Below are 13633 nucleotides of genomic sequence, written 5' to 3'. Positions count from 1 at the left end.
GAACCAGAGAGAGGACAGGTCCTGGCAGCTGACACAGGGCACTGGGCACCAGAACCAGAGAGAGGACAGGTCCTGGCAGCTGACACAGGGCACTGGGCACCAGAACCGGAGAGAGAAAGTGGTTTCACCTCTCCCTGGAGCAGTGGCAAAGGATTTGACACCTATCTTTCATCCACCAAATCAGTCTGAAGTTCTGAATGATGGTGGTGTGGAAGGTGGATTGTGGTGTGGGAGGCTTTTGTGGTGGCTCGGGGAAGATACAAGCCCTTGCACTGGGCTCGGAGGAAGCAAATGGAAAGTAGGTGGGACTGAGATGTTTTTTGGATGTAGAGTCAGTGAATAGATGGCGTCTCTAGGGTAAAACTACAAGAACTAGACTAAAAGCCTGTAGAATCCCCAACACTTGAAAGCTCCCAAAAGAAGATGGGATTAACCCCAGAATAAGCAGTTATATGGCTTCAGAAACTATCAGAGCAAAGACTTTCTTAGAACTACCCAGAGTCCTGTAATTTTCACCCTGTTTCTATCTACCATCTACTCATCCATCCTTCCTTCCTTCTTTCCTTTCATCCTTTTTTCCCCTCCTTCCTTCCTTGTATCCATCCACTCATCCACCCATCCATCTATCCATCATCCATCCACCCACCCACTCATCCATCCACACAACCCACTCATTCATCCATCCATCTACTCACCCATCCATCCACTATATTGCGGCATAAAAGGTGAACATTGCCTGGCCCTCTCTATTCTTTTGAGATCACCTACTAAAGAGCGTCCTCCCCTCGCCCCCTGGGCTGGCATGCTAAGTGTCTGCTCCAGAGCGCCACTCAGTGTTTACGTCTCTGCATCTGTTCTTGGAGGACATAACAGCCAGCACTTCTGTTTCCCTCAGTAGTATAAGCTGTCATCTTCACCTCAGCTTTGCAGCAATAAAATGCATCCAGGGCTCAGTGGACATGCCTTCTGGTGGGGTTGAGGAAGTGAAACTGACGGGCGTTGGTGCCCAGATTCCCTAGGAGTGGGACAAGGTGAGAGTGGGCGTCATAGATAATAGCCACGCTTCAGACCTGAAGGGTGGCATTGTCCCTGAGCTGATCTCCGGGAGTTAGATCTGCTGGGAAGTAGATAACGGCTCACTGTGAGATGGGGATGGAGCAGACGTCACCTTGGCACCACCCTGCTGTCCCTGCCTGCTGCCCTCCCTGCGACAGGGTGAACAGGTTCCCTGTGGCACAGCTGTTGTCACTGTGACCATGTTTGGAGTGGGGCCTGTACGAGGTTCCCCGGGCCCAGAGGGACCTCCCCGGTGCACGGGGGTTAAATACCTTATCAAGAGGCAGCAGGCAGTGTCTGGCTGCTTTGCCCTTCCATCATCCACCTTCACATCTGGGAGGCTATTTGTAGAATGGTGGAGGTGGGAATCTGAGACAGACACGGCCTGGGGAATCAAACATGGTAAGAGTGACAACAAAGCAAGAGATACTCAAGCAAAAATGGCAGATGTGGCACCCAAGGCCCTCCCAGTCCCCTGGGGGGCTGTGTAGAGTGGCCAATGTCACCTGCCAGAGTGAGAACACTAGCAGCCATTGTCACCCTCTGGGGACTCGATGTTCCCCCTCTGTACCTGCTGCCATGCTTGCTGTCCCCTGCTTTGTGACTCTGTCTCCGCAATCCCAGGAGGAAGGAGCCTGCGACTGTCTGTGCGTGCCCTGGCTGCCCGCCTCGCACACAGCAGACAATACAAATGGATGGCCGAACGAGCAAACATGTGTGACCTTAGAAGGAGCCGCTGTTGCTGAGAATGAGGACCAGGCTGTTCTCCAGTGTTTGCTTGCACAGTGTCAGCTCGCAAGCCACAGCAGGCTGTGGTTTGACCCAGTCAAGAACAGCAGGCTAAGAAGGTGTGAGTGACGGAGTGGTTGGCATGATCCGTGAGCTGGCGGCTAATTTTCAATTGCATATCTCTTATAGATGGGTCCAGAGATAGATTAATTAACCCCCATGAGGATGGGCTCTTGTCTCTTAGCCACTGCCCTGTTCCATAGCTCAGTGCTTGACCCACAGAAGGGCCCAATGAATACATGTTTATTGAATTAGTTTCCACCAGAGTGCATAAAAATAGCCTATGGGGCCAGGCACTGGTGGCTTAGACCTGCAATCCTAGCCACTTAGAGGCTCAGATCAGAAGGACGGTGGTTTCAAGGCTGGCCTGGGCAGAAAAGTACGTGAGACCCACGTCTCAGCCCATAGCTGGGTGCGTGTCACGCCTCCCATCTCCAGCTACTTGGGGAGCTGATATTGGGGGAATACAGTTAGAAAAGTCTGAGGTGCTTGGTATCCACACAGGGACTCAAGACACAGTGGCACATACCTGTGACCCAGCAGCAGCAGGAATCAGGGTTTCGGTGCACAACAAGGCAGGAAGTAAATTCCTGTCCTAAAAATAACAAGTATAGTCAGGCGATGGTGGCTCATGCCTGTCATCGTAGCTACTCAGGAGGCTGAGATCTCAGAATCACGGTTCAAAGCCAGGGAGGCAGGATAGTCTATGAGATTCTCGTCTCTAATTAACTACCAAAAACTCAAGAAAGTGGTAGGATGCTAACCTTGAGCAAAAAAGCTCAGGGAGAGCACCCAGGTCCTGAGTTCAAGGCCCAGACCATCAAACTAAAACAAAGCAAAAACTTAGTGAAAAACAGGGCTGGAGGTATGGCTCTGCAGTATTGCACCTCCTGACAAAGCAAGGCCAGATCTCCTGCCCCCAGCACTGTCCCCTCATCCCCAATAGCCACGTGACTTTAAAACTCTTCCACACCTGTGTGATAGGTAGACAGGGTAAACAGGAGGCAGGCAGACTCTTTTCACTCTTACAGGCTCTGTCCTTTACAGTTTCTAAGTTAGAGCCACCTCCACCTAGCTCATGTGTTAGAGCCACAAATCTCCGCGGGAGACACGGGCAGCCAGCCGCGTGCAGCGCCTCCTGTCATCCTCGGATGGAAGTCACAGGAAGAGAACAGTCCTGTTTCTTGACCAAGGGCACATAAAGTATAAATGGTTGAGTCAGGATACATTTTTCTCCAGAAATCCTTAACCCTGAAGACTCTGAAATGCTTTGGGAATACACCCTATTGTGTGAACCACAAGAACGTGTCCAAGCAACACATAATGAGAAGAATCAGATGTATTCTTACCAAGAACTTTCTAAAATCCAAGGTCAGAGCCAGGAAACTCTGCAGAGGACAGCACAGGGGATCAGTGTGGGGATAAACAGGCCAGGATGCCCCCACACCCCACAGGAGGATGGGGAACGCCTAGACCTGGAAAGGAGGAAGTGTCCCTCGCAAGAGGGTACCTTGAGCAAGAGCCTCCATCCCTGTGAACATCGGTCTGTGAATAGGGACCCACCGTGCTGTCTGCTGGGCTCAGAAGTTGTGCCAAAGGCTGTGGTGCCAGGCAGCCTGGTAGAGTAGCAAGAACTTGTTCTCTGAAGCTGCTTATGTGGTGTGGAGCCCCAGGGCCCTCGGCTACACTGGCTGCATGACAAAGAAGAATCTTGCCGGGCCCTGCCCTCTTGCTCTGGGAGGTATGTTTAGCAGCATGGCCCCTACCGTCAGGGAGGGGGAAACCAGTCACAGGATGCACGGAGTGTGTGGATCATCCCAGACTGTGCCTCAGATCTGACCCAGAAGTCCCAGTGGAAGTGGTGCCCACCCAGAGAGAAGGGCAGACAAATAGGTTATTCCTGACTCACTCATCCCAGAAACTCGCCGGCCTCCCCAAAGTTGACACCCTATTTTACAGTCAAAACCGACGTTACGCAGCCGCTGGTTACTTTTTTATGGATAGAGCTTGTCCTTGGAGAATTTTCTCAGCCCAGTCTGCTCCAGTCCCCTTTGTGCTAAAAATAGTCTTGGATTTGAACCTTTGGCCCCCAGCAGCACTTCAAACGCTTAACACAGGCAACGCCATAGGGGCCCGTGGGTAACCCTCTTCGAAGCAGGTTGGCAGATGTAAGGACAGAGGCAGCCGGGTGGGGAGCAGAGAAGATGGCCGTCCACTGGCATCCAGGGGCAGGGGTCCTGTCCCTGTCACAAACCAGCCCTCCAGGGACACCAGCAGGAGGGGCAGAAGCAGGATTCAACTCCAGGGAGACATGATGGTGCCAGCTGTGGCCTCTGAACCAGTGCAGGGCTTCAGCGGGAGCAGCTGGACTCCTGGCAGGCCAGCGGTGCTGCTCCGGTGGATGAAGCCGCTTCTCAGGACACTGTGGGAAATCCTGCTCCCCAGAAAGCTCAGCCTCCCAACCCCCACCTCCTCCTGAACTTCACACCATCACCTGCCTTGCTCACATGTGCAATGGCCTACGTGAGTGCCTTCCCTTTTCCAGATAAGTAGACATGGTCTCGGTTTTTACCAAAAAACCCACTAAAGGCACACAGAGAGATGTACTTATGACAGACATCCAGCTTACTTCAGACCCAAACATGCGTGTGCACAGAAGGAAGAAGAGGACATCTGGGCACCTCACAGCCCAGCAAACCCCCCCACCCCCCATGACAGCTACTGTCCTTGGCTTTGAACAGCACAGGTGAGCTGGGCCCATGCCTCTGCTCTGTGTAGATGCAGTCACACAGTAGGTATGCCTTGTGCACCAAGCACACAGCGCCGTGCTGTAAAAGGAAAACAAACAAGAAGGAAAAAGATCTCCTTGACTCTCCCGCAGTCAACCACTGGGGAGGTCGTGTCCAGCCAGAATGCAGGCTTCCTTCCACACTAGGAAAAGGCAGTCTTTGGCCAGGCACCCGTCACGAATGCTGTCTGCATTCTGCTTGCCAGACCCCAGTTGCCAGCTCCCTCCTGCCCTGTGAGGCTGGGGGTAGTGGCTGCGATTGACAGCTATCTGGGGAACCATCAAGAGCCTCAGATGGAGACTTGCAAGTGAACAAGAAAAACACTGCAGGTGCCCGTTATTAACATCCTGCTTTCATTCCATCCATCACTGGGAAATGTTCTCATATTCTAGAGATTAATGAGAAAGAGCTCAGTTTCTTGGAGAAGGGCTTCCAGGCCCAGCTGGACTTAATTGCTGGGGAACTGAAGAACATGCAGATGTGTTCTCTGAGGCCTGAGCAGAACTATGAAGACAGCAGCTCTAGGATGCAGGAAAGGACTTTTATAAGGAAGAATGGAAACGTGTGCTGGGAGTGAATGGGAATCTTACTGATGGATCCTTGTAAGGCGCCGTGTGAGGACAGAGAGAATGGGCAGCCAGCATGTGCGGCCTTTCCTGAAATGATGGTGCCAGTCTCCTGGTGACTGCTGTGTCTCCACTACCATCAAGAGTGGGTCACAGTGTTGGAGATTTACAGTGAATTTTCTGGTGAAGGGCAGAAGGTGTGTTCCTTTGTTCCTTCTAATACCTTTAACATTTCCTTCGATGAATACAAGAGAAATCAGGACATGTGGGTCCAAATCCCAGAGACTCTTCCTTTGGTTCTCCAGGTCTTAAGTTTTCTTGCCTGAAGTGAGAGAGCAGGACTTAAAGATAACCGAGATTGCTCTGATCCTAACCCTAACCCTAACCTTCACCCTCCCACTCCCTTTGATGAGCATGCAGAAGGAGGCATTCCCACTGGATTAGTTTCCTGGTGACCGCCATAACAAATGACTACAAACTGGATGCTGTAAAACTGCAGCAGTTCACGCCCTCGAAGTCTGGAGGCCAGGAGTCGGAATCAAAGTATGTGCTTCCCGTGTGGGCACCGGAGAAGGCTTCCTACCCCTGGCAGCTCCTGGTGGCTCAGGGGCTTCCCAGCATCTCTTGGCATCTGTCCATCTCCACATTGGTTCTTCCAGCATCTCTCTGCTTCTGCCTCTGAAAGATCCTTTCCTTCCACCAAGTTCCCCTCCACCACCTCCTTGTGGACACATCTTCATTCACCATTGCACAAGTTTCAGATGGCTTCCTCCTAAAAGAGATTGCTTAAATTCAGAATATAGAATCTAGAGTCACAGTGTCTATTCTGATGTAAGTGCTAAGTCCAGACCTGGAAATTTGGGATTTAATTGTGACAAAGCTCAGCATTTAGAACCAAATCACTACTTGACCTCCAAAGTCATCAAGAAGGTTTGACTTGGCCAACAGCACAGAAGACAGTTTTAAGTGGGTGACACTGTGGAGTGGCTGGGCACCGCACCACTCACTGAATAGACACGTTTGATGTCAGGTCTTGGTCCTAGTCTGCCCAGAGCAAGGGTGTCACTCAGCAGGGCTTGCTTCCTGAACACTGAGTTCAGCACCCTTGTCTAGTGGCAAATGCAGTCAAGTAAGCACACATCTGTAACTGGGCTTGTGCAGGAGGTCTTGCAGTAGTCCCTACCTGTGCATAGGGCAGGCCTCCGTCCTCGGGGATGGGAAGTGGATCAGGCCTCCGTCCTCAGGGCTGGGGCAGTGGTAAGCAGACAGGGCCAGTGACTGTGCCCAGGGCTGTGCTCTGGGAAGGCCATCAGAAGAGTCTCACATTAGGACTTTGCACTGAGAAATGCAGAAAGGATGGCGAGGGTCCTAAGTTATATCTAAGAAATACCATCCTCTCTTAATGAGAGAAGATGGCAGCAAGTTAGGATGGCTTCCCCATGGGATGGGGGAAGCAGCCTCTCAGGCCAGTGGGAGGGAAGGGAGGCAGGTGTGACCAGGACAGGCTGAGGAAACAGAGCCAGCCCTGGGCCAGTGTGGGATGGTGCTCCGAGAGTCTGCTGCATACCGAAGACGCAGGTGTGACTTGGTTAGCACAGGAGTCAGCCCTCTTGAAGAGTGTCATGGTTGACAGTCGGTTCGTGTACTCGTCTCTGTTGCTTGGTCACTGCTGCAGAGCAGAGGTGGCACTGGTGCCACAGGACCGGCCAACCCAAACCCAGGCGGCTGATCCCAAGGAGTTCGAAGCCTGGCTGGGAATGTGAGTGGTTATAACGAGAGCTGTGGGAAAGAGGTGAGGGATTGCTTGGTGGGGTCATTCATTCTCTGGAGTAAATCTCACTGCTTCACCCCTGAATACCTGTATCTCTGTGTCACCTCTGCCGGAGACTGCCCCCTATTCATCTTCTGCCACACCATTCTTCCCACCCCCCCCCCAAGCTCCCTTCCCTGAGTCCCAGCTTGTCTGTATGTATGTCTGTATGTGCCTGTCCACCCCACCAGCGCCTGTCACCCACAGACAAGACGCCCCCCTGGGGGCAGGGCCACGAAGGACGGACTTTCATGGCTGGGGTTGATGACTCAGTCTAGACACTTAGGAAAGCTTCAGACACAAGAGTGAGTGAAGGAGTGAGCGAGTCTGGGTGTAATAGAATGAGTGCCGCTAAAAGCAAGGACGACGCTCGGCTGTCAGGACCCGTCTTTCTTCTCACATTAAGAAAAAAATCTCACCTGGGCACCTGCCCAGAGAAGGAAGCTGCGGTGTGGGTGTCCCTGGGTGCGGCACTGGCACCCGCAGTGAAGGCCGGTCCTGATGGGACCCCAACTCCTTCCTAATGACGAATTCTCCTAGGCTCTCCATGTATAAACAATCAAATCTGGAATGATTTGGGGGGGGGGAGATGACATTTTATTGACATTTAAAAGCAGTGAGATGATCAAAAAAGGCTGATTTGTAACTACATCCAAGGAAAGAAAATTTGCTTAATTAAGGCAACAAAAACATCCTATTCATATAGCATATTTTATCTTCAACAAGTAGTCAACCCTCTTTTCATTCTAGGATTGGTTTACATTCCATGGACTATTACCTAGCCATAAAAAATGAAATAATGTCCTATGGATCTAGAGATCGTTGTGTTGAGTGAGAAAAGCCAAGCTCAGGCCCTCAAATCTCGCATCTTTTTACACACTTGTGATGACCTACAAAAATAGTGATCATGACAGCAGTAGGGCAGACAGGTGGCTGGGTACTGTCTAGGAGACCAACAGGAGGGGGAGGGGTGAGAGGGAATATTCAGGGGTGAAAAGAACAACATATCTATAGTATAGAGCATAAATAATATACTTCTGTTGTGAAGAAAACATTATATATTACGAATATTATAGATAGTATATGTATACATATGTATTCAGCACAAAGAAACCCACCAAACTCTATTTAAAAGAAGGGGAAGGAGGGAGGGGCAAAGGCGGGGTATGGTGAAGGTGTACAGGTGTGGGAAAATCACAGTGAAACCTCATGTGACAAATGTATGTTAACTCAAAACGTTTTATAAATATGATTTAATATCCTTTTTTAAAAGATAAATTGTGAGTTTTGTCATTGTACTTTCATACATGTATTTAAAGTACTTTGATGACGTTTATATTCCCTTCCCCTCCCCTTTTGTCCTCCCTCCTTCCACTGGTCTCTCTCCCTGAAGAGAACCTGTTTACATTACCGTTCTTCCCTTTTACATCTAGGTTCTGTGCATGAGAGTGCACAGGCCATCTCTGGCTCATGTGGCCTAACAGGATCTCCGGTTCTACCCGTTGTTCTATGGATGACGTGTAATTTCATTCTTCTTTATGGCGGGCTAACGCCCCATTGTGTACACCTGCGCCATGTTTTCTTTACTCCTCAGCCATTGATGGGCATGTTGGCTGATTCTGTATTTCAGCTGTGGTGGACGGTGCTACAGGAAACTGTTTTATGTTTGGCTATATGTCTAGGAATAGCCTTGTTGGAATTGTCCGAAGAGAGGGTTGGAGGAAGAGGAGTAGAATTTGAGAGAACACATCATAGGCATGCGTGGAAGCATCACAGAGCATGGGTGCATGTGCAGATAACATGTCCTAATAAAAAATGCTCTAATACATTGCAGAGACTTTCATCCTGAAAGCCTGAATTGGTAGTTGTTTCAATGACCGAAAACAACCAGTATTTATCAAGTATTTATATGTGCCACGTGTTTCTTTTTCCTGGATTCTCTTGCTTAAACTTCAAAATAAATTCTCCAAGAAATGTACAATCATTTTAATTCAGACTGACAAAAATATTGGCCAGCCTGTTTATTGCCTTGCTTAATTGAAGTCATACCCCCATCCCACATAGCCACCCACCCTCCCAACCTATAGTGCTTGCATTGCCTTTATAGATATAGATATATCACTAAGCAAAAATACTCAGATGTCATTTGCATGAGTTTGCATATTACATAAATGGTGTAATACCGTGAGACTTCTGAAGCTTCTTTTGCTCTTGGCTGTCTGGAGGAGGGCCATGTCTATGCTTTGGACTCCTTTTTTTTCAATATTATTTTTACTGTGACAGATTTTATTGTGTGAAAATGACCTGGCATATTCACCTGGGTCTTGTTTCTTGTTGCACATGCTACTGCTTGCCTTCCCCTCCGCTCTCTGATGCAGAGAGTCTAATGTCCTTGGGGAAGGCTGTACCTCCTGGAGAAATCCTCCAGCCCTCATCCTTTCTGCCCCCTGAGCCTTTAGCATGAAACCTTTGAAAGGAGTCAGCAGGTGTGGCCTAACTGCAGATGGCACTCTAGAAATTCGAGTCCATTTTACCAGCTTGCAGGTGAGTCATTCACTAAAGCTCCGGCTGGTTTCTCTCCACCACGACCAATAGTGCGCACCTGGTTCTTCTGGGGTTCTGGAGGGGACGCAGGCAGACATGCTTTTTGCTTCTCATATGAACACTCATCCACTTCCGGAACTCACATCACGTGTATGTCTTTATTCCTACCTCAGCTCTCCCTGCTGGGTTGAAAGGAACTGTGAGATTACAGTGGTTCAGAATTGCTTTTCATGATTGGGTTGAGAGAATTCTCCCATGACTTGCTATGTCCTAGCTGGAAGAGAAAACTCCTTTAAAGTAAGTTTTTGGCATGCTTGGTTGTCATTTAGGTTTACTCCTAAGTACCTTATTCAGTTTACACTTCAAAATTGTTTGAGTTGATTTTCTTTCTTTTTTTTCCTGTGTATCCTATTTTTTATTATTTAAAAAGTGGAAAGTCATATTTTCATTGATAAATATCATTTGGTCCTTAGGTAGTTCTTTTGCAGAAAGTTGAGTCCATAATTTTCAAGTGATGCTAGGACTGTATCAACCAAAGAGTTTCACACAGTATCAATAACAGCAGCAATTTCCTTAACTGTCTGTAAAAATTCTGAAACTGAGGAATTGTTATTTCAAAGGACTTGTTCTTTACTTGGCCAGAATGATCTGCCACTTTTAGCATTACTGCCGCATAAGGATACTTCAGTTATCTGCAGCTGTCTGAGCTCACAGCCATACTGAGTTTCCACTGAAAATCTATAAGCTGGCTGGTGACTTCAGATTTAGCATCTAGTACCGGCTCACGGCCCCCAGACTCCTCCATGGCAAAAGGCACGGTGCCCCCGCAGTGGGCTCTGAGTTGATTTTCTTTGAATATTAACTTTTGAACTCTTCATCCAACATGAATATTAATCTTTTCTCGATTAAGTACAACGCTAATTCCTTCGAGCCTAGAGCTTGCCTCTTCATCCATGCATGTTGCTTCAGACACAGAAGCCTTCATTAAATAAAAACCTACTTTATCAGTCTGATGACTGTGATGGTTTTGCATCTTTCTTCATTGACCTGCAGATGTCACGTCTGTCATTGGTCATGTTTCCACATTTGCATAGGTTTCTCATCTCTGATCTGTTGGTTTGTCCCCCTATCAGTCTGTCCCTCTCTTACTAATTGTGGTTTTATTAGGAATTTAGGTTCTGGTGGCCTTTCCAGCTTGCCCTTTAAGTTTGTCTTGGGTATCTTCCTCCTTTGTTCTTCCAGATAGATTTTAGATTCAATTTGTCAAGTTCCAGTAGAATTATAGTTTTGACAGGGAAGGCATTGAATTTATAGATTAATTTGGAGGGTTATGACATTTTTATGATCAAATCTGGGAACATGGCATTTCTCCCCATTTATTAGTGTTTTTTAAAAAATACCTTTCATCAAAGCATTACAGCATTTGCCATAAGCAATTGAACATAAATCGTGGAATTTAATCATAAGGACCTGATATTTCTTGTTGTAGTTCAGAGTTTGAATATCCTCCTTGGGTCTATGTTGGAAGGTTGGCTCCTAATTCATGGTATTATTGGGAACATAAGGGTGTAGGACTTGTGGGAGGAAGCCAGATTGTTTGTGGTGTTCCTTTGAAGAGGCTGTTAGGAGTCAGGCCCTTCCTCTTCCTCTCTCTTTACTTCTTAGTCTCCACAAACAAACAAACCTCCTTTACCACATGCTCCCACCATAATGTGGCCCAAAATATCAGGGCCACATGACTGCAACCAATGCAACTGCTGCAACCACAGGTTCAACCTTTCCTCATTTTGAGTCAGTGAGCTCAGGAATTCTGTCATGGTGACACAAACCTTCCTCACTTTTGTACCTTTTCCAGGACAGTGTGTTATACTTATTGCTGGTAACTGGAATGCCACTTATTTTTTTGATTGATTATCTATGCAAAAAATTCACTAACCTATGATTCTGTAAGTTTTTATTTATTTTTTATTTTTTTGGTCTGGTTGTGGGGCCTGAACTCTGGGCCTGGGCGCTGTCCCTCAGCTCTTCAGCTCAAGGCTAGCGCTCTACCACTTGAGCCACAGTGCCACTTCCGGCATTTTTTCTTTTTGCTTATGTGGTGCTGAGGAATCGAACCTAGGGCCTCATGTATGCAAGGCAAGCGCTCTACCACTGAGCCACCTTCCCAGCCCCTCTGTAAGTTTTTTAATTAAGCACTTATATTGTCTCCAAATAGTGATGGTTTTGCCTCATCCTTAACATGATGCTACTTTGGTGGAGAATTTGGTCCTGATTTTAAAGAGAAATATTCTAATCTATTTAGAAGATAGCTTTTGTCAGTCTGTAGATTGTTATTATTATGAATGAGTATTGAATTTGGTCATATGTTTTCTTCTGCATCTATTAAAATGATAATATAGGTTTTTCTCCTCTATTCTGCTAATGTAGTATATTATACTGCAAGGGATTTCTTATATTAAATTATCCCTACATGCCCTGGGAAATACCCATGTGTCTCTAATGTACTGCTTTTCTGTGCCCTCCTAGTGTTGATTTTTAGCTCAGGCTGTTAACTTGCTCATAAATGTGATTTCCTTAACAAGGTATCAACATAAGATCTGTATTACAAAGATTTGAGGGTCGTTCCCTGTGTCCCATTACTCAATTATACAATATTTTCTTCAACATTTCCATAAATACCTCCAAAAGGTGTTTGCCCTCGGTTTTCAAGAGCAGCTGGTGTGCAAGCAGCTCAGGACAGTTTGCACTAGTTCTCAACCTTGGGCTATCAAGGTCATGTGGTAAAGTACCCCAAAGTTCAGAAGGTTAGAATGTCATCACTGAAACAGAATAGCAGCACAAAACTGCTCCAGGGAGTCAAGATTTCTTTTGGCCTGTTGTTTCAGGGTGTCAGTTCACCATGGTGGGAACTGGTGAGGGGGAAGGGGGCACAGGGCAGCTCACAAGATGCCAGGAAGCGGAGCGGGATCCTGGACCAGCAGGCTTCTTTTGCCCCTTCTGCCTCATTCAGACAGACAGCCCCATTGGGTGGTATTGCCCACATTCATGGCATGTCTCCTCATCCCTCCCTGCCCCTGCTTAGATAATTCTTCTGGAAGCATCCTCAAGGATGCACCCACAGTGTGCTTCACCTACCTCCCAGATCCTTCTCAACCCCATCAAGTTGATAGAGAATTAGCCATCATCCCCCAATGAATCTCCTTCAGCCACAGCATTCCACCCTGCCCCCTTCCATGAGGATCGTATTCAGCTCATAAAGCAAAATTTATGTGGTCCATCTCCAAGGGTCTTCAAAGTTTCATCACTGTCCAAGAGCCCTGGTTCAAAGTCATCTCTGAGACTCAAGACAAATCTTTAGCTGTGAACTTTTATAAAAAATTTTTTAAAAAATTATCTACTTCCAGTGTGTAATGGGGAAGAGTATACATTTCCATCTCAAAAGGAAGAAATGGGATAATAGCAAGGGTGAATCAAACCAAAGCAAGACCAACTAACAAGGCAAACGTTAAGATCAGGTCTGGCACCCAGGGCACACGGTGTCTTCATGTGAGTTTCTGAGTGCTCAGAAGACCCTGCCTGATGGCCTTGCCATTTGCACCTCCTTCAGTCTCTCTTGGGACAGCTCCACTCACTACCTGCAGCTTGCCTTGGTAGACATTCTATGCTCCTTGAATTCCTCACTTCCAGGAGTCTCCATTGTATCTTAGGCGTCATGTTCATGGCTTTCTTTCTCCATCACCACCAGGTTTCTTTTGAAATCTGGGTGGAAGCCTCCATGCCCCTGTAACATGAATTTTTCATGCCTTCCAAACCAGCATCATATGGATGAAGCCAACATCTGCTGCAAGCTGGAGAATTAGCTGGGCTTCCTTAGACCATGGCTGCAGTAGCCTCTGAGTGTCTGGACTGCAAGTGTGATGAGATGAATTCTGGGAACACAGTTCCTGCCATGGCCATGTGTGAGCAAGGCGCTTCTGGAGGAACTCTCTTTTTGAGGGCAAATCTTTAAAATATGTTCAGTTTTGAACCTGTGATGGATGGGATCTAGCCAATTCTTGAGATGCCCTTGAAATATTTGC

At 47.6% G+C, this 13633-nt stretch overlaps 1 protein-coding gene and 1 pseudogene across 1 annotated transcript in view; one reads left to right on the top strand and one right to left on the bottom strand.

The window, feature by feature from the left end:
- Positions 1–13633, top strand: part of LOC138820452 (serine/threonine-protein kinase 32B) — a gene marked incomplete at its 3' end in the record, with an annotated part of 153359 nt that overhangs the window by 70403 nt on the left and 69323 nt on the right. The window lies entirely within an intron of this gene.
- On the bottom strand, positions 10097–10359 carry LOC138820455 (COMM domain-containing protein 6 pseudogene; annotated as a pseudogene).

Source organism: Dipodomys merriami, unplaced genomic scaffold, assembly GCF_024711535.1.
Source record: "Dipodomys merriami isolate MVZ:Mamm:240054 unplaced genomic scaffold, mDipMer1.0.p SCAF_889, whole genome shotgun sequence".
NCBI classification, from domain to species: domain Eukaryota; kingdom Metazoa; phylum Chordata; class Mammalia; order Rodentia; family Heteromyidae; genus Dipodomys; species Dipodomys merriami.
Note: the sequence above shows the minus strand (reverse complement) of the source record. Positions and strands in the feature narration are given on the sequence as shown.